The 25,721-nt window shown below is 43.2% G+C and overlaps 1 pseudogene; it reads left to right on the forward strand.

Annotated features, from left to right (window-relative positions):
• Positions 1 to 25,457, forward strand: part of LOC129527429 (NADH dehydrogenase [ubiquinone] 1 alpha subcomplex subunit 8-like) — a 118,792-nt pseudogene extending 93,335 nt beyond the window's left edge.
• The last annotated feature ends 264 nt before the right edge of the window (positions 25,458 to 25,721 follow it).

Consider the following 25,721-nt stretch of genomic DNA (forward strand, 5'->3'; position numbering starts at 1 on the left):
GTTTGCTTCCTCCTGAGGGAACACCCTCCCTCCCAGTCTTTTGGTAACTTCCCTTTTTTTCGCCAAGAGTCAGTTCAAATGGCTTCAACCTTTCCGAGCCTTGGTTGCTCCTTCTGTGAAATGAGGATATGATGGCTGTTTACAAGGTGGTGTGGAGCTCTGACTGGAAATTTGACAGCATAGGTAAAAAGCTTGGCTTAGATGGTGACTGCAGGCCTTATTTATCTGACTGGTCCACTGGTTCATTCATCCTCCTGTGTTCCCCTGTGATGGTTAATACTGAGTGTCAACTTGATTGCACTGAAGGATGCAAAGTATTGATTCTGGGTGTGTCTGTGAGCGTGTTGCCAAAGGAGATTAACATTTGAGTCAGTGGGCTGGGAAGGGCAGACCCACTCGTAATCTGAGTGGGCACCATCTAATCAGCTGCCAGGGCATCTAGAATATAAAGCAGGCAGAAAGATGTGAAAATCCTGGAATGGCTTAGCCTCCCAGCCCACATCTTTCTCCCATGCTGGATGCTTCCTGCCTTTGAACATCGGATTCCAAGTTCTTCAGCTTTGGGATTCGGTCTGGCTTCCTTGCTCCTCAGCTTGCAGATAGACTATTGTGGGACCTTGTGATCATGTGAGTTAATACTTAATAAACTCCCCTTTATCTATCTATCTATCTATCCTATTAGTCCTGTCTTTCTAGAGAACCCAGACTGATACATCCCCCCTTCAGCTTTGCCTGTCACCACTAACCCTCTGCTCCTGTGTGTGGAATGTCTGAGCATTCCCCGAGCATACTGCCTGGCTCAAAGGCATGACTTGCTTATGTGTTGAATAAATGAATTTATGGACTGGCAACACCGTGGTGCCTTTAGACCAATGCTCTGGTGGGACTTTTTATTGGGGAAAGTACTGAATTGGACTGGGTTCCTGGATAGCTGGGGAAAAGCCACCCTAAGAGAAGTCAGGTGCGACTTTGGATAAAGTTGTCTGATATCCTGGGTGGGATGTAAGTGTTGCTGAAACGGAAACCTGATTCGCGTTGTTTCCATTTCAGTTAATAAACCATTTAAAGTTTTGATGTGGAAGAGTCTAGGTAATTTGAGGCCTAGTGGTGAATTGATGTAATTTACCAACTGTGAGAAAGTAGAGACCTGGGAGATTACTGTTGATAATTTGCAGGGTATAATGGAGTTCATTTATAATTTATAATTGATATTGGAGCTCTTTTCCATGGGCTGAATTATGATGGAATGGAGTAAGAGTCATTTAAAGAGATTATTTTGTTGTTTGTATCACCCTCATGAATTGGAAAGTGGAAAGAGAACATAGTGCTAAATTGGTATCTAATCTTTTCAGAGATATTTGCTAAATAAACTGGAATTTTAATTAAAACTGCAAGCCAAGAGGTAAATCGCTTTAGAAGTTTGTGAAGTTTTTCTTTTTCTGTTGCCTAATAATATAATTACTACTAATAAAGATTCTTTATGGGTGGGAAATTAGATAGCAGAATAAATAACTGGAGGAGATTGCTATGGTACGCTGAAATTATGAAAGGGGCAAGGTTATCTTCCCCTCCTACTAATGGGTTTTTTTCCTCCCCATTGTTAAATTGTTTGGTAACAATTTTGATCTCATTAAAAGTATTGCAATCACAAGCGGAAGCAAGGCGGACGATGGGCCTCACCACCGCTCTTCCAGCTTCCATTCATATGAGTCAATTATAATGAATGGATTTAATAAAAAATACAACATGCTTTGGTGATTAACTCAGTGAAGGATGAATGGCACGCTTACCCGGGGTATCATATTTGCAATAATGAAGAAGAAGTGAACAGGAAAAGGAAACTTCATAGATCACAAGAATTGCTACTTTCCAGCAAAAGGTTGTTAATTACTTATCCTCTTGCTATATTTATTGGCTCTATTAGAGGATGAGTAATTATTGTGTTCCTGGGAAATCCACTGGAGCCAGACGGCGCCTTTATTACATGGGAAGGCTCTTCAGAGCGCTAGTTATCTCCGTGGGAGCCTCTCCCTTCAGATTCCCAAACGACTAGGAACCTGGCGGAGGTGAGACAGGAAGGTAGCCCACGGGCAGTAGGGAAGGGCACTGTGAAGTGTGTGAACTGTCAGAGCAGTCCTTGCACGCGGAGCCATGACTGCCTTTACTCTCCCACGCCTTCCCCCAGCCCTGCTCCCTGCGCATACTTTTTTCTGGGCCCAGTCCCCACCCATGCTCCCTCCCCTTTCTCCCAGCCTAGGTCAGCTTCCTTATGGTCCTGGCTGCTCTCAGTCTCTCTCTACTCCTCATCCACTCTCCATTCTGCCCTGGTCTGACACAGCCCTGCTTGGGCACTTCCTCCACCTGCAGAGTCAAGCTCCAGCTCCGCAGCTTGCCCTGTGAGCCTACCGTGATCTGTGTGGGCTGTGTGGGCTGCGTGGACCTCTCCAACTTTGGCTGTTCCCCTGCCCCCCAGGCTCCAGGCACGTGGGACGTCTCTGCTGTCCTATAGTCCTCTGCCTGATTTCCCTTTGTCTCTTCCTTTGCGAAGGCCTACTTCACGCCCCGCTCCAGTGGCCCCTCCTTGGTTAAGCTTTTCTCATCTAGACCAGAAACCACTGCTCCTCCCTCTGGGCTCTCACACAGCACTTTGACACGCAGAGTGCATTTGCAGATCTGTCGACACATCTGCCTCTACCCCGACCCAGCTCCTGGATTCCTGGTGGACCAGAGCCATGCTTGATGGACTGTGTTTCCTAAGGTGGGTTTGTGGAGGGCCAGCTTCTGCTTTCTCTGCCAGCAGGCATGTCTGGGGACACTTCCTCTCTGCCTTTCTCACCAAGGGACTTAATTAGGTGAATAATCCAGGAGGCTTGCTCTCAATATTCTCTAATTGGACTAATTTGACTCCTACTGTCTGCCAGGCCATTCACAAACAGACTTTCACCTATGCGGTTGTTTTCACCTTTACAACATCCCCTGTGAGGGAGGCTCTGCTACTAATCTTTCTCAGATGATGAAACCCAGGCCCTTAATAGTTGGCAGGGCTGAGATTTGAATCCAAGTTCCTGAACTCGAGGGAAGGAGCCTTTCTGCACTTGTGGGCTTTCTCCAGAGGTTACGTGCCTACCCATGAAGGCTCACATGGCTTTAATACCCTGATTGTACCATGTGCACATTTAAACTTAGGCTAGTCCTGCAAAACACCCCCATCTCCTAGCTCTTTTGGGTAACAGAAAGATGGATGAAGGAAGAGTTTTTAAAAATCTTATCAGTCAATAAGTATGAGGTGAAGAATGATAGGAAAGAATGGAAGAGAAGAAGAAACCAGCAGTTTTTGAACACCTGCTATGCATCAAGCATTGTGTGCCAGGCCCCGTGCTAGGTGGTCCAAACATGCTATTAATCCTTGTAATAACCCAATCAAGTCGACATTATTGTTCCCATCGAGGAAACAGGCTTGGAGTTGCTCCCACAGGTGGGCTTCCCCACCAGCCCCATCCAAAGACACTGCAGTCGGGAAGCTGTCTGGTCCCTCGCTGGCATGGGGAAACCTTTTCTCACCAGCTCCATTTTCCATAGGCAAGAGTGAGCCTGGAATCTTCCTGAGCCCCTCAGTTGGGGTGGAATTTCTCCTCTGCCTGGGGAGCAATGCTGTTCACTGAGATGTGAGCAGCAAGGCAGAGAAGTGAGCGGGCCTCCCTCTTTCAGGCCTGAAAGGGACATGCCTTCTTTTGATGTGCTTACATTTGGCAGATAGAACTGTGTTCCATCTGGTCACACCCTTCAGGATTTCATCAATTTCCACCAGTATTTTCTTAGTCTGCTTTTTTTCTCGATTGAGGAAGAGTGATAGTTTTTTTTTGTCCACTCTTGAAGGGCAGTTGCTTAGTTCTTTCTTTGTCTTAATTGGCCTCTTCTGGACTTTTCTGTGCTATGTTTTTTCTTTTATGATTTTTATTGTTATGGGTTCTTTCTAATTTGGTCTCGAGGTCTCTCTGTTGAGCGTGGCCACAGGCCAAGATAGCCAGTCTCCAGGAGAGCCCTGACCAAGGGGAAAGTTAGGTTTGGGTGTGTGTCAGATGAGACACAATGAGGAGGTGAAACAGAAGAAATTTATTACTCAGAGGATCCAGAGAGTTTAGGGGCATTGACTGGGGACTCTCTGGAAATCTGGAGGGGATAGAGAGCTCAACCAGCGAGTGGGAAGTGAGAGCAAGTGAGTGAGCAAGAGAGAGACACAGAGAGAGAGAAAGAGAGAGAGAAGAGAGACAGACAGACTCTGGTGTTGGTGATTAGGTTTTGTTGTGGTCAGCAGCTGTGGGTGTGTTGGGTTTTGGGTCCGTGGGATGAGCAACAAGCAGGCAGTATCACAAACAACCACATGGGAGGAAAAGTTTTAACTAGGCCAAAGGCGATGTGGTATGACTGGGTTTCAAATAACTTATGCTAGACCACAAAATGGATGTCAAGGCAGAAACTGCAGGGTATGTTAAAGAAATTTATGATATCTTCTTTGAAGTGTTTGTCACAAATCTCTGCTGTATGTGCTCATTTCATCCATCCATCCATCCATCCCCCTTAGTCGAATTGAAGGAGTGCAGTCTTTGGAGATAAACCAACATGGCTTCAAATTCTGGGTTTGTCACTTATTAGCAATGGGATTATATTTCTTTATCTGCAAAATGGAGGCATTTATGTAAGATACCTGGCACATTGTTAAGTACTCAATAGTAATTACTATATTCATTATATTATAAGGATATATTAATCTTAAATTCCTGCATTCTCAGAACATGTTCTTTCTCTGGGACCTTGCTCTGAAACTGAAATGGTGCATTCATTATCTATTGCTGTGTAACAAGTTTCCCCAAAACTAAGCAGCTTAAAAAAAAAACATCCATGATCTTACACCATTTTTGAGGGTTAGGAATCTGAGTGTGACTTAGCTGGGTGGTTCTGGCTTAGGCTTTTTCATGAGGCTACAGTCAAGCTGTTGGGCAGAGCCGCAGACCCTGAGTACTTGACTGTGGCTGATGGATCCACTTCCAAGCTCACTCACATGGCTGATGGCAGGTGACTTCGGTTGCTTACCACGTGGGTGTCTCCCTAGGCATTCCCAAAGAAAGGGGGAGTGAGGAGACTAAGGCAGACACCGTAGTCTTTTTATAAAAATATCCTAAATATCAGAAGTGATGGCTTATCACTTCCGCTGTATGCCATTGGTCATCTAGACCAAGCCTGTGACAATGTGGGAGAGGACACACAAGGGATTGAATTCCAGGAGGCAGGGATCACTGGGGACCATCTTGGAGGCTGCAGACCACAGGTAGGGGAGAGGATAGAAAGAAGAATAAAATGTCTCTCCCCTGAAGCATCCTGTCAGGTGAGGGAGGCCGTCATGTAAACATTAATGCCCCGTAAGACAGTGGCTATATTACTGGCACCAACAGAATGCCAGGGGAACATTGGAGAGAACTCTATTAACCTGCCTGAAGGCATCATGGAAGGTTTCCCAAGTGCACGCACACCGCAGTGTCCTTACTCAAGAGCTGTCCTAATGACACACGATATTTGGTTGGCGTCTTTTTAAATTGAAGTTACTTGTTGAGGTGATTTCCTTGGACATTAAAAATAATAACTTGTCTCATATTACAGCAATGTACTGTTTACAAAATGCTTTCCCATGTGTTATCGCAGTCCACATAACAGCCCTGGGAGGTGGACAGGTTTTATTACTATTGTTTTTCTCAGTTGTAGCTGAGCTGCGGAAGCAAAGTCACTGTTGGAGTCTCTGAGTGGGGTGTGGTGGGTTGGGGCTTGAGCTGGGGTCTCGCTGGTCCACGCTTGGTACCTTAGCCATGACAGCACCTTCCCTGTGTTTCCTTTGAGTACTTTGGACCCCTCATCTTAGAGCAGCCATTTGGACCATTTCCCCCCTACAGATGCATTGCACACAGACTTGCTTATATCAAAGCTTATTTGCCACCTTTATCCTCAGTCAGTTGAAATGCTTTCTGTTCATAGAGAAGCTTTATGAAGAAAATCATTCACAAAGTACAGAAATGTGAACTGTGCTTTCATCAGCATTCACTGTAAAATTTCATTTTGCAAAGTCCCCCGGGGGACTTGAAATTTCTCTTTGGGCCATTAGAAGAGGGACCCGAACATCAATTCCTTAAACACAGATTTGCTCAAAGAACATTTAACAGCTTCGGTTCTCGTTTGAGCGTGACTATTTTGCAAGTTTGTTTTTAGTTCTTCTGGTCAAGAGGGAAAAGATTTCGGGTCCATCCAGGTGTATACTCTGGGGGAGGAGCTTTCTTTGTGACAAAGATGGTAGCATGTAGGATGAGGGTTACAATTATTCACGCGTGACTAGTAAATAAGACTATAGCAGTCTCCAAAAAGACATCTGTAGTGCTTAAGTGCATGGGCCTGGAAACTGCGCAGACCTGGATTTGATCCTGCCTCTGCCCTTAATATAATACCTCTGTGACCTTGGGAAAGTTATTTACTCTCCTAGCACTTGGTGCCCTCATTTGCAAATAGGGTTAATAGTAGCACCTATATCATAATCTTTATTATAGGGTTAATAGCACTTTTATCATGTTTGTGGATTAAATAAGGTAATACATGTAAAGTGTTTAACACATAGACATAGGAACAAGCATTACCTAAATGCTAATGTTAGTGGTGATGATGATGACATGTATTTGAGTGGCTGCTCTTTGTGAGTTCATTTATTCATGAAACATTACTGCAGGCATTGCTAACACTGGTATCTGAGAACAACTAGGGGCTGTAGGGAGTCTTTGAATCTCCTAAGCTCATGTGGAAGATTTTGTGCATGTGCGTGCATTTTTTTTTTTCTGGCAAGAATCTCAAAGGAATTTATGACCTCAGAAAGGTTAAAAACAAAGCCTACAGGGTGCTGAAGACTTGGTGTTAGGGATACACTGATGATCATGGGCTTTCCTTGTGCTTAAGGAGTTTGCAAAGTGGCCAGGTGGACAGATGTACAGACAAGATGTTGCAGAATGGCCTGTGATGGGTGTAGCGACAGAGGCCACAGACAAAGAGAGCTGAGAGATCATCATCATGGAGGGGGAGTGGATGGGCAAGCCCAGTCAGGAGATCCCAGGCAGAAGGACATGAAGAAACCCAGGCCACCAAATAATAAAGTGCTGTATCCTTAAAGGATCGAAAGTAGTCACAGTGACAGTGCAAGTGCCCAAGAGTTAAGTGGCCCAACTTGAGGTGGGCAGGTTGGCAGAGGGGAGTCTGTGAAGTGTCTTTCAGATGAGGCTTGGAGCTTAGCCTTGATCCTGTGGTCGGTCCACGGGGAGGCATTGAAGAGTTGTAGCAAAGGAGCGATATGGTCAGAGCTGTGTTTAAAAATAAAAATCTGGGCTGGGTTCAGTGCCTCACATCTATAATCCCAGCACTTTGGAAAGCCAAGATGGTAAAACTGCTTGAGGCCAGGAGTTTGAGACCAGCCTGGGCAACATAGCGCAACTCTGACTCTACAAAAAGTAAAAGATATAGTCAGGTGCTGTGCCATGTACTTATAGTTCCAGCTACTAGGGAGGCTGATGCAGGAGGATCACTTGAGGCTAGGAGTTTGAAGCTGCAGTGAGCTATTATCACACCACTGCACCCAGGCTGGCTGACAGAGTGAGACCCCATCTCTGAAAAAATAAAAATAAAAATAATGAAAATAAAAGTCTCTCATCCTGCTGTGTGTCAGGTAGACTAAAGAGGAGACCCTGGAGGAAGGGAGATGGGGGAGGAGGCTGGTGAGAGATGAGGCCCTGAAGTAAGACAGAGGCAGTGGGGATTCAGGAAGGAGAGGAAATTAAAAATAAGCTAGGAGATCAGCCAGAGGGCTTGCTGACCAGTGGATGTTGAGGAGGGAGAAGGTGACATGGGTGATTCTCAGGATTATGGCTTCTAATTTTCCTGTGGGCCTGGGACCTGCCAGATACCTGGTTACACCCCACTGGAGACCTGAGACATGCATATCAAATTGTCCCTAGCCCTAGAAGTGCATAGTGTTAATGAGGGAGATAAGGATTACACATGAAATAACTAAAGAACAGCACAGGCACATCCTAAGCATAGTAAGGGAATCAGGAAGGTGATGGTGTGAACTGGAGTGGTTCCAAAGCTCTCTGTGGCGTTATATCAAATGAGCAGTTTTTAATGTTCATCTTGTCTGACCTCTCAGCTTCCCACCACTCCTTTAGTCTTGAAACACTTTTCCCTTGCTTTTACAACATGTACTCTCTCTCTCTGTGGTCTCTCTTTCCCAGCTGGCTCGCTGGGTTCATTCTCTTCTGGGGAGAGGGGGCGGGGGCATGCTCCAGCACAGGGTGCAGCCCTACCTGAGCTGCCCCCTGCTGAAGTCTCATCTCCACCACTTCCCTCTTGTCCTCTCTGCTGCAGCCACCCTGACCCTCCATCAGGCTTTGCCTTGAGCCAATGACAGTCCTACCTCTGTGCTTTTACACATTTATTTTCTGTCTGAACACCCTTCTTCCCTCATCTCCTAGTCAACTCCCATTCTTCCTTCCAATCTCAGCTCAAATTGCCCATCCTCAGGAAAAGGTTGACCATTTTATTTATTACCCAAACTGGGATACATTTGAAAGTGCAATGGGTGTTATGAATAATAACACCAGGACAACAGGCATACGCTGGAACCTTCTGGACAAATGGACAGGTGGTCACCTGACACGGGGTGGCCTTCTCAGGCTCCCCAGATGTGACTGGGTCTTCCTGTGCCCTCGTTGCTCTCTGGGATTCCTTCCACAGCCCCTACCATGGTTTATAGTGATACCTTTGAGCACCATCTGGCTTATCATCTTCTCCCCCGTGGACCGTATACTCCAAAGGCAGACATTTCCCATTGTGTTGTTGGCTCCTGAGACCCTTTGGTGCGTAGGAGGTACTTAATCAACACCTAATGAGTACCTGAATCAATGATGGAACTCAGATTGTGTTGTTGTTCTGTGGCATGTACTAAGCCCTTCCATTTCCATATCTTGGTTGGTTCTCCTCGCTGTCTTGCCATGTTTCCTCATCTCTATCTCCTGAGGATAGAGGCTTAATTACAATCTCACAGTGAGTGCCAGAGACAAGTCTAGGACTCTCAGGTCTGCTGATCCCAAATCCAGTGCTTTTTCCAAAAGTGTCTGAAGAAGAGAAAAGGAAAGATGACTACCAGATTTAGAACCCGGGAAACTGGGAGGATGGTCGGGACCGGAAAAAGATGGAGAATGGGGATCTGAGAACCATTTGTCAGCTTTCAATGCTCCATGACAATCTGAACAGCATTCTACGCTGCAGACAGCTCAGAGTAGAGCCACAAATGGCCCCTCAGCTGCAGGGGGCGTATTAGTCTGTTCTTGCTATAAAGAACTACCTGAGACTGGGTAATTGATAAGGGAAAGAGGTTTAATTGGCTCATGGTTCACAGGCTGTACAGGAAGAATGGCTCTGGAGGCCTCAGGAAACTTACAATCATGGAAGAAGGCAAACAGGAAGGAGGTGTCTTACATGGCTGGAGCAGGAGGAAGAGAGAGAAGAGGGGGAGGTGCTACACACTTTTAAACAACGAGATCTCGTGAGAATTCACTGTCACGAGAGCAGCAAGAGGGAAGTCTGTCCCCATGATCCAATCACCTCCCACCAGGCCTCTTCTCCAACACTGGGGATTGCAAGTCGACATGAAACTTGGGCGGGGACACAAATCCAAACTCTATCAGGGGGCTTAAGTAGATGGTGTTTTGTTTTTATTGTGGTAAAACATACATGATATAAAATTTACCATTTTAACCATTTTTAGGTGTACAGTTCAGTGGCTTTAAGTACAATCACACTGCTGTCCGACCATCACCGTCATGCATCTCCAGAACTTTCTCATCTTCCCAAACTGACACTCTGTACCCATTAAACACTGACTCCCTATTTCTGTTCCCTTCAGCCCCTGGCAACCACCATCCTACTTTCTGCCTCTATGAATTTGACTACTCTAGGTTCCTCAGATAAGTAGAATCATACGATATTTGTCTTTTTGTGTCTGGCTTATTCACTTAGCATCACATCTTCAAGGTACATCCATGTTGTAGCAGAATTTCCTTCCTTTATAAGGCTGGATAATTTTCTATTGTATTTATATACCATACTGTGTTTATTTCTTCATCCACTAATGGGCACACCTGGGCTTTTTCTACATTTTGGCTATTGTGAATAATGCTCCTATGAATGTTGGTATATAAATATCTGTTTGAGTTTCTGCTTTCATTTCTTTTCTTTTTTTTGAGATGGAGTCTCACTCTGTCGCCCAGGCTGGAGTGCAGTGGCGTGATCTTGGCTCACTGCAACCTCTGCTTCCTGGGTTCAAGCGATTCTCCTGCCTCAGCCTCCCAAGTAACTGGGATTACAGGCGCACCACGACGCCCGGCTAATATTTGTATTTGTAGTAGAGACAGAGTTTCGCCATGTTGGCCAGGCTGATCTTGAACTCCTGACCTCAGGTGATCTGCCCACCTCGGCCTCCCAAAGTGCTGGGATTACAGGGGTGAGGAACCACTCCCAGCCTGCTTTCATTTCTTTTTGGGGATACACCCAGAACTGGAATTGCTAGATCGATCAGCCAGTAATTTTTTTTTTTAAACTACACAGCTTTCTATATTCTTAATGTGCAAGGGTTCCAATTTCTCTATATACTTGTCAACACTTAGGTCCTGTGATTTTTTTTTCTTTTTTTTTAGATAGGGTCTCTATCATCTAGGCTGGAGAGCAGTGGTGCAATCATAGTTCACTATAGCCTCAAACACCTGGGTTCAAGCAATCCTCCTACTTCAGCTTCCCGAGTAGTTGGGACTACAGGCATGCCACCATGCCCAGCTAATTTTTCAGGTATTTTGCTGTTGTTGTTTGTTAGATGGGGGCCCTGCTACATTGCTGAGGCTGGTCTTGAACTCCTCCCGCGTCAGCCTCCCAAAGTGCTGTGATTACAGGTGTGTGCCACCTCGCCCAGCCTGTTTTTGATAATAGTTATCCTAATGGGTATGAAGCAGTTTCTTATGATTTTGATTTGCAATTTTTTAAATGATTAATGATGTTAAATATTTTTTCATATGCTCATTGGCCATTAGTATATCTTAGGAGAAATGTCTATTCAGGACTTTTGTCCATTTTGTAAGTGTTTTTTCATTGTTGAGTTGTAGGAGTTTAAAAATATATTCTGCTCATCATCACTGGCCATCAGAGAAATACAAATCAAAACCACAATGAGATACCATCTCACACCAGTTAGAATGGCGATCATTAAAAAGTCAGGAAACAACCGGTGCTGGAGAGGATGTGGAGAAATAGGAACACTTTTACACTGTTGGAGGGACTGTAAACTAGTTCAACCATTGTGGAAGTCGGTGTGGTGATTCCTCAGGGATCTAGAACTAGAAATACCATTTGACCCAGCCATCCCATTACTGGGTATATACCCAAAGGATTATAAATCATGCTGCTATAAAGACACATGCACACGTATGTTTATTGTGGCACTATTCACAATAGCAAAGACTTGGAACCAACCCAAATATCCAACAACGATAGACTGGATTAAGAAAATGTGGCACATATACACCATGGAATACTATGCAGCCACAAAAAAGGATGAGTTCATGTCCTTTGTAGGGACATGGATGAAGCTGGAAACCATCATTCTCAGCAAACTATCGCAAGGACAAAAAACCAAACACTGCACGTTCTCACTCGTAGGTGGGAATTGAACAATGAGAACACATGGACACAGGAAGGGGAACATCACACTCTGGGGACTGTTGTGGGGTGAGGGGAGGGGGAAGGGATAGCATTAGGAGATATACCTAATGCTAAATGATGAGTTAATGGGTGCAGCACACCAACATGGCACATGTATACATATGTAACAAACCTGCACGTTGTGCACATGTACCCTAAAACTTAAAGTATAATAATAAAATAAAAAAAGAAAAGAAAAAAATATATTCTGACTATTGATCTATTATCAAATATATGATTTTCACATATTTTCTGCCATTCTGTGGGTTACCTTTTCACTCTGTTCATAGTGTCTTTTGATGAAAAAAGTTTTTGATTTTTATCTTTGATTTACCTATTTTGTTTTTTGTTGGCTGTGCTTACGTTGTCATATCCAAGAAATCATTGCCAAATGCAGTGTTATGAAGCTTTTCTCCTATGTTTTCTATATTTCTAGTGTTATGAAGCTTTTCTCCTATATTTTCTTCTAGGGGATTTAATAGTTTTGGCTCATATGATTAGGCCTTTGATCTATTTTGGGTTAATTTTTGTATATGGTATAAGGTAAAGGTCCAACTTCATTCTTTTTGCACGTGGATATTCAGTTTTCCCAGCACCACTTGTTGAAAAGACTGCCCTTTCTCTATTGAATAGTCTTGTCATCCTTGTTGAGAATCATTTGATCACACCTGAGAGGCTTTATTTCTGAGCTATCCTATCCCACTGTCCTCTATATCTGTCTTTATGCCAGTACCACACTGATTTTTTTCATTTGTTTTTATTTTCATTTTTAAAGCATTTTTGGTTCACAGCAAAATTGAGCATATGGTGCAGAGATTTTCCCCCACCTGCATTGATGGCCTCCCCCACCATCAAAATCCTGAATCAGAGTGGTGTGTTTTTTACAACTGATGAAACTACATTGACATGTCATCATCACCCAAAGTCCATAGTTTACATTACTCTTCACTCTTGGTGCTATTCTATGGGTTTTGAAAAACGTGTAATGACATGTATCTACCATTATAGTATCACACAGAGTATTTTCACTGCTCTAAAATCCTCTGTACTTCACCTGTTCATCTCTTCCTCCCCTCTGGCCCCTGGCAAATACTGATCTTTTTACTGTCTCTGTAGTTTTGCCTTTTCCAGAATGTAGTTTAGTTGGAATCATACAGCATGTAGCTTTTTCAGATTGACTTATTCCATTTAGTAATATGCATTTAAGATTCCTCCATGTCTTTTGTGGCTTGACAGCTCATTTCTTCTTAGCACTGAATAATATTTCAATGTTTGGATATACTGTAGTTTATTTATCTACTCACCTACAGAAGGACTCACCTACTGAAGGACATCTCAGCTGCTTCCAAGTTTTGGCAGTTATGAATACAGCTGCTATAAACATTCATGTGCAGATTTTTGTGTGGATATAAGTTTTTCAACCCATTTGGATAAATACCAAGGAGAACTAATTGCTGGATTATATAATAAGAGTATGTTTAGTTTTGTAAGAAACTGCCAAACTGCCTTCTAAAGTGGCTTTACCATTTTGCATTTCCACCAGAAAGGAATGAGGGTTCCTGTTGCTCGACATCCTTGCCAGCATTTGGTGTGTCAGTGTTTTGGACTTTGGCCATTGTAATAGGTGTCTAGTGGTATCTCATTGTTATTGTATACACTATTTGATTACTGTAGCTTTGTTTTTGGCATCAGGAAATGTGAGACCTCCAGCCTGGGCGCAGTGACTCACGCCTTTAATCCCAGCACTTGGGGAGGCCGAGGCAGGTGGATGGCCTGAGACCAGACTGGCCAACGTGGGAAAACCCAGCCTCTACTAAAAATACAAGAATTAGCTGGGTGCGCTGGCATGTGCCAGTAATCCCAGCCACTCGGGGGGCTGAGGCGGAAGAGAAAGAATCACTTGATCCAGGAGGCAGAGGTTGCAGTGAGCTGAGATTGTACCATTGCACTCCAGCCTGGGTGACGGAGGAAGACTCTTGTTTCAAAAAAAAAAAAAAAAAAAAAAGGAAGTATGAGAACTCCACTTGGTTCTTTTTTTTTTTTTTCAAGATTGTTTTTGCTATTTGGGGTCCCTTGTAATTCCATATGAATTTTAGGATGGATTTTTTTATTTTGAAAAAAGTTATTGGGATTTTGATAGAGACTGCATTGCATCTGTAGACCATTTTGGGTAGTATTGACATCCTAACAATATTAACTCTTCCGGTCTATGAGCATGGGATATCTTTCTGTTTATTTGTATTAATATCTTCTTTAATTTCTTTTACAAATATTTTATAGTTTTCAGTGTACAAGTCTTTCACCTTTTTGGTTAATTCCTAAGTATTTTATTCTTTTTGATGCTATTATAAATGGAATTCTTAAAAACATGTCCTTTTTGGATTGTTCCTTATCATGTATGAAACACAGTTGATTTTTATGTGTTGATTTTGTATCCTGCAACTTTGCTGAATTTGTTTATTACTTTTAATATTTTTCTGTGGAATCATTAGAGTTTTCTACATATGGGATCATGTCATCAACAAACAGATAATTTTGCTTCTTATTTTCTAATGTGGACACCTATTTCTTTCTCTTGCCTATTCTGGCTAGAATTTATAATACTATGTTGATGTTAAATAAAAGTGGGCATCTTTGTCTTATTCCTGATCATGGAGGAAAAGCTTTAAAGCTTTTAGTATTTTACCACTGAGTATGATGTTAGCTGTGTAAGCGGACAGTTTTTAAAGGAGCTTAAAAAGAGGTAGGATTGTGAAATCCTGGGACTTAATTAAAATTATATCCCCCATATTCCTAGCACCTAGTCTGGCATATAATAATTACTGAGTGAATGGACACATTTTTAAAAATGGTAGTTTCTCAAAACTGAATGAGCTACAGGTGCCTCTAAAAGGAGGGGCAATTTGGTATTCATGAGGGTGGTAAGCATTAAAGAGTGATGAAAAAGGAGATAAGAGTCATTGGGTTGCCCACTGACAAGGTGTTTGTTCCTCATTGTGGGCAACAAAGCAAAGCCACTTTACCCTTTGCTTGGATAGCCTGCTTAATTCTGGTTATTTTCTCCTTCTCTATATTAGCACTTAACAGCTAGAAGAAAATAACATATGTTGTATCTCATTGTATTTATGAGTACTGAATTAATAACTTACAGCCCATTGCATAAAAAGAAAATGAGCAAAATGCTGTAAATTATAGATAGAAGTTGTTAATGTGAGTAGAGTGTACAACATATGCCTCACTGTGCACGGCTTTGAAATAATGTGACTGATTTAAATGACTTGAGGCTGGCTTCATTTTAATGTGGAATGGGTGGAAAGCATTGAGTCACCACCATTTCATTAGTAAGGCTATGTTCTTCCATTGGACCTTGGCCCCTCAACTTGAAGTAGATAAAAATTCTGATTACCTGTAGTCCTAGAATGGGAAAATCAAAAGGTTTTTATTTAATATGTTGGCATATCTATTCGTGTGCACTTTTAACAAGCAAATTCTGAATATGAACTAACATGGCCTCCCTTTTCTCCTTTAACAAGGTCATCTGAGTTACAGATTTAAAAAATATGTTCATTAAATGCAGAGCTTGTTGATAACTTTGAGAAGCAGCAGGATGTAGTGGAAAGAACAGGCCCTTTTGTCTCGGTGAGAAATTTTCTGGCTGCAAATAATTGAAACTCTATAGCTTGTGCCAAACAAGATTTTAGAAGACCAAAAATGTGTTCTCAGGATACAAGGCTATCTTACAGGCTCACGCAGGTCTGAGGCCACTCAGTCTGAGTTTCTAGGGCCATGTTGTCTCATCTCTGCTTTCCCTCCCACACCTGCTCCTTTCTTGTCTCTCAGCAGACTGGCTGTCTCTGCTCCTGTGCACATAGCCAAGCACAGCTGCCCTGCCCTGGCTTTTTATCCCTGCCAGTTCAAGGGCCAGCAGAGGCTGCCTGGCATCTCTGATTTCCAGATTCCTGGAAGAGAGAATCTGATTATCTCATCTTGAGTCAGATGACCACTTCTGATTTGTTCATTTATTAATTCAGGAAGACTTTACGAGTTTTGGGAACTGTTTCAGGCACTGGGATTCATCTTACCCTCATGGAGCATATGTGTGTGTGTATGTGTGTGTGTGTGTGTGTGTGTGTGTGAGAGAGAGAGAGAGAGAGAGAGAGATAAAGGAAGAGGGACTCTGAAAGCTTATTCTTTTGGGCTCGGTTGAGGGTTGTAATTTTCAGAGGAAGGGATGTATGGGCTTGGAATTTGGATAGACCTGGACTCTAATCATGGTTCCTCCCCTTACCAGCTCTGTGTGACCCTTGGGCATGTTAAATTACCTCTGTCAGCCCCAAGTTTTGAATCAGCAAAATGGGAGTAATCCTTTATAGGGTAGTTATAAGGATTAAAGTGAAATGGTGCCTGCAAAGCCAGGAGTGTAGTATCTGCCACATGTAATCAGAGCTCTACCACTTGGAACAAGTTATTAAACCGGTTTGAATCTGTTTCCTCATCTGTAAAATGGCAAAGAATATCACTTACCTCATATGCATATTATAAGGATTAAACCATGGTAAGTACACCAGGGTGCCAGGAATTTGTACATAATGGATACTCAGTGTGGTCGCTGCTCTTCTTATTCTTATTGTGAGTCACATTTTTTCTCTTCTAGTTCCCATTTGGCCGGCGCTTGCCTTGTGACATCTACTGGCATGGAGTTTCATTTCACGACAATGACATATTCTCCGGTCAAGTGAACAAGTTTCCAGGTATCTGCTGTTATTGTTGACATTTAAACATGTTTCTAGGGCCAAGTCTCAGGTACACTCTTCTACTAAAACATGACAGTTATTTTTGAGATCAGATTTGAGGACTCTTAATTGGGAATTGCTGTGTTCACTAGCCATTAAGGGTTTAAGGATTGGAGACAGGCTTTTAAAGGTTCAAAGGCAGGCTTTCTTGGTCTAATGCCACTGGTGGAAGAACATGGTTTCCACTTTTTGGGTTATACATATAATATGGGGTTCTAATGAGAGGAATATATTCTGAAAATGAAAAAATAATAGAACATTTCATTCTTGCGGGAAACAAAAGCACCAAAATTCTAGGCATATGTCATAGAAATGGGGTATCAGCTTCCCTTTTCTTTAAGTATTATATTTGGAGGTACCGTTTTTAAAACCAAATATACTGGTCTCCATATTAAGTACTACAGGCTGCACACAGCCTCTGCCTATTACCTAATGACATTATCTCAGCAAGACTTATCCTGCAAGGAGAAATCTTAGTGCTAGAAAAGCATCATAGCCAGCACTAAGATATCCCTCTCACTCCACTACCAACCTCCCAGTACAACTTTTTTGTTTTGCATTTTAATCTCTACCACTTTTCTGAGATGGAGTCTCGCTTGGTCACTCAGACTGGAGAGCAGCAGCACGATCTTGGCTCACTGCAACCTCTGCCTCCCAGGTTCAAGCAATTCTCCTGCCTCAGCCTTCCGAGTAGCTGGGATTACAGGCCTGTACCACCATACCTGGCTAATTTTGTATTTTTAGTAGAGACAGAGTTTTGCCATGTCACGTTGGCCAGGCTGGTCTCGAACTCCTGACCTCAAGTGACCCACCTGCCTCAGTCTCCCAAAGTGCTGGGATTACAAGCGTGAGCCACTGTACTGGGTCTCTTCATTATTTTTGATGGCTGAATGAAGAGGATATTTAAGATGGTAGGACAGCTTAGGGAGAAGGAGCACTGGATTAAGCTGGGTATGATGCAGTCAAAGGGCCTTCCACTTATTTTTTAAAATGTTAATATATTACACAGACCATATTGTAATGCCATAATAAATACTTTCTAAAAAGAACATCACCCTGAATCCCATATCTCATTTAACAAAACAGCAATATGAATATTTCTATATTTCCTCCCAAGCCTTAAGCAAGTTTACTCATCCTTTTTGCATGGTTGCAGTCCTGGTGTAGTTGCCTAAATATAGGGTGTTTTCTCTTAGTATTTTATCAATTTTACCTATTTTAAAGGGAGAATCAATTTACTCTTTCCTTGAAATTCTATCCCACGTCTTTAAGAAAAAGCATTGCAGAAAACACAATAGCCATACGTTATACACGGGGTGGTAGTTATGCCACATCCACTAGGGGTTTTCACCTAAGCATGCAGTCTTACAAGTTCACTACCATAGGCCACACTTGGCTCAGATTCACTTAGAAGGATACAGGGCAGGAAACACGGCTTGCTGGACAGTCAGTGTCAAGCATTTCTCTTCAGTGGAGTATTTGCAAGAGTTCCAGAGACTAGTCTCTGGCTCCTCAAGTGAAAGCTCGGGTGCAAAAGGACAAGATCCACATTGGTGGATATGAGTCTTTCTTGGCTTAGATGCCCCAAAGAAGCCAGTATCTCTTAGAACTGCTCCATAGTATGCCTTCTAAGGTCCCAGCAAGGGTCATATTAAGTTACAAGAATCATTGCACTCAGAAAAGCCTAGAGCTATGACTTTCTACTAGATATTTATGCAATTTACCAAATCAGGGATCATTTTAACCATATGCTTTGTTGCCTAGTAATTCAGCTAACATTCTACCTTCATTGTTTTCTAGGGGAACTGAGATAGAAAGTTAACCCAAGGTCAAATTTATCCTTAGAGAAGGAGAAAGGGTTTTGTTACAGAACAAGAGTAATTCTTGCAGCCAGAGTTCTTGCCCAACAGTTTAATGGGATAGCTATTATTTTTTGTGTCTTGCTGCTCAGAAAAGGATGCTTTGTGATGCCACTTAAAGGACTTATTAGGATATTGGGAGAATACAGTTTGGAAGAGAAAACGCTTTGAATGAGGACAGAGTTCCTAAGACATGAATCATCAAATGAGGCTTCATTTACATTTTCCCCATTTGCTCATGCCTCATCTAGTGGCTCAGAGTAGGAAAGAAGTAGCTATAGATCTACATTTGGAATACAAATTAGAAATATAGAATGAAGTACCCACAAAGGATTAGTTTTATAAAGGTGATAGAATGATATTCATTCCAAAGAAGCAAGTTTGCCCCATCCCATATTCCACATGCCGGTGATTGGAACATAGACTTTTCCACATTACTAACAGAAATTAATTAGTTCTAATGACAAAGCAGGCTCTTGAACCTCTAGGCAGAGGAACAGTGCTGCCACACCCTCTACCCTGTGAAAGGTAGTAATCCTCAGCAGAGGGGTAATTCCAGAACAGTCTGTCCTCTGATACCAGTTTGTGTCCAAGCTTATCTTCTGTCTCTCATATATCTCATTATTCTAAAATGCACTTTCTATGCATTGTATATTACTTAGGGTAAGTTCTAGTGGATATCCCAGGCAAGTATAAACGCTTTATATGCTGGGTCAACTGAGAACGGATATATACAGATGGAAGTGATTAATTTTGTTTGTGTCAGCACATTAGATTTTAGTCACTTTTCTATGGGTAATTTCCTGGTTCAAATTACATTATTATATTTTGGCTGATGAATTAAGACTTTCTATGAAAATAATCTGATTTAGATACGTCTAAAGAAAGTAGATTATTAGATATGTCTACTTTCTTTAGATGTATCTAAATCAGACATGTCAGATTAGACATATCAGATTTAGCTTTAAGAAAGTCCAAAACTGTCCATTCTCAGGTTCTGAGCAGGTCTTTTGCTGAGTTTCAGGGTCTGAGATGTATGGCATCACATGGCAGGTGGTACCTGAGAGCCCACCTGAGGAGGGGGCTTTCTGCTGGAGAGGGAGGGAGCTTCAGTGAGGAACCTGTGGGGACAGCCATCTGTCAAGCATTGGTCTGGGCTCTGGGGCTATAAAGACACAGAGAAAGGCATGTAAAGAGAGAAGACAAGTACAGCCTAGGGGCTATGCTGGAGGAAGCTGGAATGCTGTGGGGGTCCGGAGCAAGGGCAGGCAACCTAACCCAGATTTGCCCAGGGAGCAGCAGGGTGAGAGCTCCTGGAGAACAGGACTGGCATGGAAACTGAGCCTCCAGGATGGATGGGCCTGATCCCCATGCCAAACAAGGGAGCAGAGTTGGTGCAAAGACAGAATGCCTTCAGCATATTGCTCGTTCAGCGAAGGGCAAGTGGCCCACCATGGTTAGAGGGCATCAGGTGAGCAGGGCAGGGGAGGGGTGATGAGTAGGAACCCAACTACAGCATTGTTAGAACCTGAAGGTCATGGGGAGCCACTGAGGAATTTTTAAGCCAGACAGTGACACGGATCAGCTTGCATGTTAGCAAGATCAGCCAGAGGGACACATTAGAAATGAGATGGCTCAGAGAAGAAACAGAGATGTAGCTCAGAGTCTGCTGCAGCATCCACCCAAGAGATGAATGAATTAGTGGCAATCAGAATAGAGAGAACAGGATGGATCTGAAAGGATTTATTTGTTGTTTGGTGGTTCTAATGTGTTTTTGCCAAGAATTATTGTTATAAATAATATTTTGATTGAATAGTGCTCCAAGTATAGCTCAGTTTTAGTTTGTTTTGTTTTACATTAACTGGGTTAAGTAGGGCTGCATGGGCCAACCTGAGACTGAACTGTTATGCTGTCAGTTAACTTGAATGGGATGAGACCCACCAGGCCTTGAGACTCCAGCGTAGCAGACAGAAAAGCCCAGGCCTCAGAAGGAGGGGCAGGAGGTAAGCCCTTGGTGTCAGAAACTCCCACCTGAATTAGGAGGTTTTCCCAATCGATAGGGGAACTGCCCTCATAGGGACATCTAGGGATAGACCTTATTGAGAAACCTAGGTGGGCAGTCAACCTCAAAAGGAGCTGTTAGGTAGCAGGACCCCAGACACTGGGCGAAAGTCACAGACAGGAGGATTCCAGCCCTTGCAGGGTGGGCTTGAGGGGAACAGAGGAGAGGTTGGAGAGAGGAGGGGCATTGGAGAGAACAAAGAAAAGGACGCAGCTCTGCATTGCTAAGGCAGCCACTCAGGCTCCAGGAGCAAAAGATAAGGTCACCAATATTTGGATACAAGCAATAGAACACCGGAAAAATGGGTAAAATCCTTCTTATCTGATTGGAATACAAAGTCTAGGTCAGACTTTTAGCAGAAGGGAGCTGGGGGTTAGACCTAGAGCTTCTATCTCAGTTCAGAATTGGTCCTAGAGCCCAGGGAGGGGACACAGGTGATGAGGGGTCAGGTGCTGCAGCTGCTTAGGGAAAGGGGACAGGGCCTGGAGCCAGTAGGGCCTGAAGTCAGCAGAGCTGGCCATGACCTTCCTTCTCACAGATTTACTCTGGGAACGCGTGCCCTGGATCAGCTAGAAACCCTGCTACGCTTGTCAGGGTCATAATGGAGAAGATGCCACTCCCACACCTGTCTCTGAGCCACCTCCAGAGGTGGAGATCCAGAAGCTTCCATGTGGGTTCTAGTGAGGGGCCAGAAACTCTTTCCCCGGTGGCACTGGATAGGAGTACAGCTTAGATATGGAGGAGCAAAGGTTTGGTGCTAAGTGGATTGAGAGAAGTCTATACGCGTCCCTCCTGGAGACAGACATTCAGGCAGGTTTGGAGTGAGCTGCCTCCGGCCTGCAGGCAGGAAGTGCCTGGCTTCCAGGGGTGCTTCTTAAGTTGGCCATTTTCAGTAGAAAACTGCCTGGAGACATGAAGGTAAACTTGGAAACATCTATTAGCTGGTGTGGGGCCTGATGATGCACATTACAGAAGGAGCCATTGCCGATATTAAATGAATATTGACTGAATTTGCTGGACATAGATTTTCACAAAACTTTTCTGGAGCACCCAGACTGCCCTCAAGTACCCACAGCTCTCTGTGTTGTGTGAGCCCTTCTGACCTGCTGAGGGATTTTGGAAGAGAACATTCCCCCGGCACAACGACTTTAAAGTGCAGAAAATACCACAACACTATTTGGTCAGGAGGCATCCTCTACGTGGAGTAAGGTGCTGTATTACAGTTAGTTATGAAGGCTTTAAGTTCAATACGGTAACTAAAATGTTAGTAAACCTCAAGCAAAAGGATTCCAAAAAAGTTGAAGTTTTGCTTTGTTTACTTTATGGTCAGCTCTAGTGTTTATAATGCAACAATTCTAATTTCGAGGGAGAATAAAAGGAAATAGCTGTGATTTTCCAGACTCCCTTCTTGGGAAGCTCAGAACAGTGTCCTCAGTGAGTTTTCTTGACTATTGAACAGTCCGTGTTAGAGCACAGTTTATTAGTGCTTTTTAAGCTCCTTTATTTCTTACTTAATCCTTCCCTACATCCTTCTAAACAACAACTAAGACCTGGGCACTGATGTCTTGAAGCTGGGATCTTTAGATTTATTGCACTTTTTAATATGCTGATGGAAGCAAGAAGTTGGTTCTTAAAACTTTCCTTCCCAGATGTTTACCCTTTTCTTCCTGAACGTGGGAATTTAGAGGAAACTCATTCATTCTGACTGCCCATTTGGAATGTGTGATAATTTGGGCATGCCAAGCTGACATGGAACTTTGTATTTTCTATTAAAAATAGCTTTGCCAAGCACATTTCTAGTATCAGTAATGGAACTGTTTGGTCTCTTTCAGGGTAAAGGCCATTTGTAGCCGCCATTTTTGGCAATGATATTTGTCTTAAGAAACAAGCATGATAGCCGGGTGCGGTGGCCACGTCTGTAATCCCAGCACTTTGGGAGGCCGAGGTGGGTGGATCACCTGACGTCAGGAGTTCGAGACCAGCCTGGCCAACATGGTGAAACCCCTTCTCTACTAAAAATACAAAAATTTGCTGGGCATGGTGGTGCACACCTGTAATCCCAGCTACTCAGGAGGCTGAGGCAGGAGAATTGCTTGAACCTAGAAGGCGGCAGTTGCAGTAAGCCAAGATCATGCCATTGCACTCCAGTCTGGGCAACAAGAGCGAAACTCTGCCTAAAAAGAAAAAGAAAAAGAAATAAGGATGATGCCAGGCATGGTGGCTTACACCTGTAATTCCAGGGCTTTGGGAGGCCAAGGCAGGTGGATGGCTTGAGCCTAGAAGTTCGAGACTAGCCTGGGCAATAGTGAGACCCTGTCTCTACAAAAACAAAAACAATACAAAAATTAGCCAGGCATGGTGGCACACACCTGTAGTCCCAGCTACTCGAGAGGCTGAGGTGGGAGGATCCCTTGAGCCTGGGAGGTGGAGGTTGCAATGAGCTGAGATCATGCCACTGCACTCCAGCCTGGGCATTAAAGCAAGGCTGTGTTTCAAAAAAAAAAATAGAAAAAATGAAATAAACATGCTAAAATTGATAATAATTTTTACCTATTTGCTTAAAATTTGCTACAATATATAGTACTCAATTTCTTCTCTTGTCAGAGTTACTAGTGATGTTACAAGAAAGAAAATCCACCAACCTTTTTTTTTTTTTGAGACGGAGTCCTGCTCTGTTGCCCAGGCTGGAGTGCAGTGGCTCGATCTTGGCTCATTCAAGCTCTGCCTCCCAGGTTCACGCCCCCACCATTCTTTTAATGTTTTATAACAGTGAGACATTTCAATTCCCTCTGGGCAAATTAATGAGATAGGATCAATGTCAGTGTCAGTCCTTATAACTGAGGAACTCCTACAGATTGCATTTTTTCCCTTGAAGTATAAATTATGGTATTCTTTTTATTTCCTGTCCTTCATTCAAGGAGACAGATTTTATGCTGAAAGATGTGTATTTTCCTATTCCATGCCTTTAATACTCATGAAACAGTAAAAGAAATAAACTTAATTAAACCTCTCATAATGTAACCAGAGTCCACTAGACGATATTCTCTAGGGTACAAGACGGAAGGAATCCCAGAAGCACGTAAGGTGGCCCCAAATTAAAGAAGGTATTAAATTTTAAGTGCAAGATATAAATGCTTCCCTATTCATTACCTAAGGGGGTGACAAAGAATAAAAGAATAAACTAGGTGAAAACTCATTCCTTCAAACTGATGCTTCATTTTTATAAAGAGAAAAGAACACCCGTCCGTTACCTCAAGTTTTTCATTAACTCAGTAGTTCTTTCCAAGCCATGAGTCACCGCTGTGGGGAACAACTCAGACCTTTTTTAAAAATCCTGCCTGAAAAAGAGAATATGTCGGGTGGGTGGTTTTAAAAGTCCCGAATAATGGCTGTTTTATAGCTAGTAGCCCACTGTTGTTAAAACCTCACAGCGTCTCTTCTCCCCAGGCATGACGGAGATGGTGCGTAAAATTACTCTGAGCAGAGCAGTGAGAACCATGCAGAATCTCTTTCCTGAGGAGTACAACTTCTACCCTCGCTCATGGATTCTGCCTGACGAGTTCCAGCTCTTTGTTGCTCAGGTAGATGGCACTCCGTCCCCATGACCCCTGAATTATATTATGGTTGCAACTGTGTGCTGGGTCCTGTGTGCTGGGAGCTGGGACAGGGGGTCCCAGGGAGCTGCGACTAAGGGAGCATCTTAGCAGTACACAGTAGGTGTTGGCGGCTATCAAAACAGCTTGCAGAGTTGAACGAGTAGGGTGACAGGTAGGTAAACTGAAGAAACGGGTCTTGACACAAGGAGACAGCCCTAAGGCGGATATCAGAGCTGGATCATGGAGTCAGGACGCTGGGGAGCCGGGGAGCTGGAGCCGGAGCAGGTGGTTGGGCCCCCAGGTAGGATGGGGCCGCTGGGGGAATCCTGGAGCCGTGGCCTCGCCGGCTTCCTGTGGCCTGAGATGTGGGAGGTCAGGCTCTGTTTAAAGGCCAGGGAGCAGGTCTGACAAACTCATGGGGAACCTTTTAAGTGTTTTGCTTTAAACTTGTTCCAGAATCAATTGTCAAGTGACCCATTCCATCTCGAAGCACCAGGTTTGAGCATGTAATACACTGGAGCCCTCACCACTGATTGTGAAGTGGAACTCAGAATTGCCATTTTTGTTAGCCTTTTAACAGTTTCATTTAGGATCCCTTCAAAGCCTTTGTGTACAAGTTTCACAGTCTGTCCCATAACTCTGGGGTAACTATACAACCAATGCCTGTCTAATTGTGATAAGGCTAACACCATTTACTGTTCCTGCTATGTTCCAGGCTTTGTGCTAGAAGTTTAACATTTTTTATTTATTTTTATTTTTGTGTTTTTGAGACGGAGTGTTGCTCTGTTGCCTAGGCCAGAGTGCAGTGGTGTGATCTTGGCTTACTGCAGCTTCCGCCTCCTGGGTTCAAGCCATTCTCCTGCCTCCGCCTTCTGAGTAGCTGGGACTACAGGCGGGTGCCACCACACCAGGTTTTTTGTTTTTTTTTTTTTTTTGTATTTTTGGTATTTTTGGTAGAGATGGTGTTTCACCATGTTGGCCAGGCTGGTCTCAAACTCCTGACCTCAAGCGATCTGCCCGCCTCAGCCTCCCAAAGTGCTGGGATTATAGGCATGAGCCACCACGCCCAGCCCACATTATTTCTTTTAATCTTCACAGCAATCTTGTGAGGCTGATTTTATTATTATCCCCATATTATGGATGAGGAAACTGAGGCTTTGAAAAATTTAGCAACTTGCTTGAGAAGTAAGGTTTAAAACCTAGAGCTATTTCCAAGGCATATGCTTTCTATAGTCTATTTTATTGCCTCTGTATTGTTTTGGTTTTAATATTGAATTATAAAACTTGTAATAAAATTATCATTTACTAAACACAAAAACAGCTTGAAGTGATAATTTTTAAAGGAAGTTTTCTCTGAGATGGTGGTCACATGGGTTTATATACATTGCTTAAAATTCACCGAACTATTAACTTAAAATGGGTGCATTTAATTGTATGCAAGCTATGCTTCAATAAAGTTAATTTTAAAAGATAACTCTCAGCTGTTCCTCATAATTACCCCCCCCCCCCCAATGTCTCTCTTCTGTGGCTCTGCTCATGTTGTTGTTGCTATGTGGAATACCTTTCCTTCCCAGCTTTGCAT

The sequence above is a fragment of the Gorilla gorilla genome, chromosome 18, assembly GCF_029281585.2.
Source record: "Gorilla gorilla gorilla isolate KB3781 chromosome 18, NHGRI_mGorGor1-v2.1_pri, whole genome shotgun sequence".
NCBI lineage: Eukaryota > Metazoa > Chordata > Mammalia > Primates > Hominidae > Gorilla > Gorilla gorilla.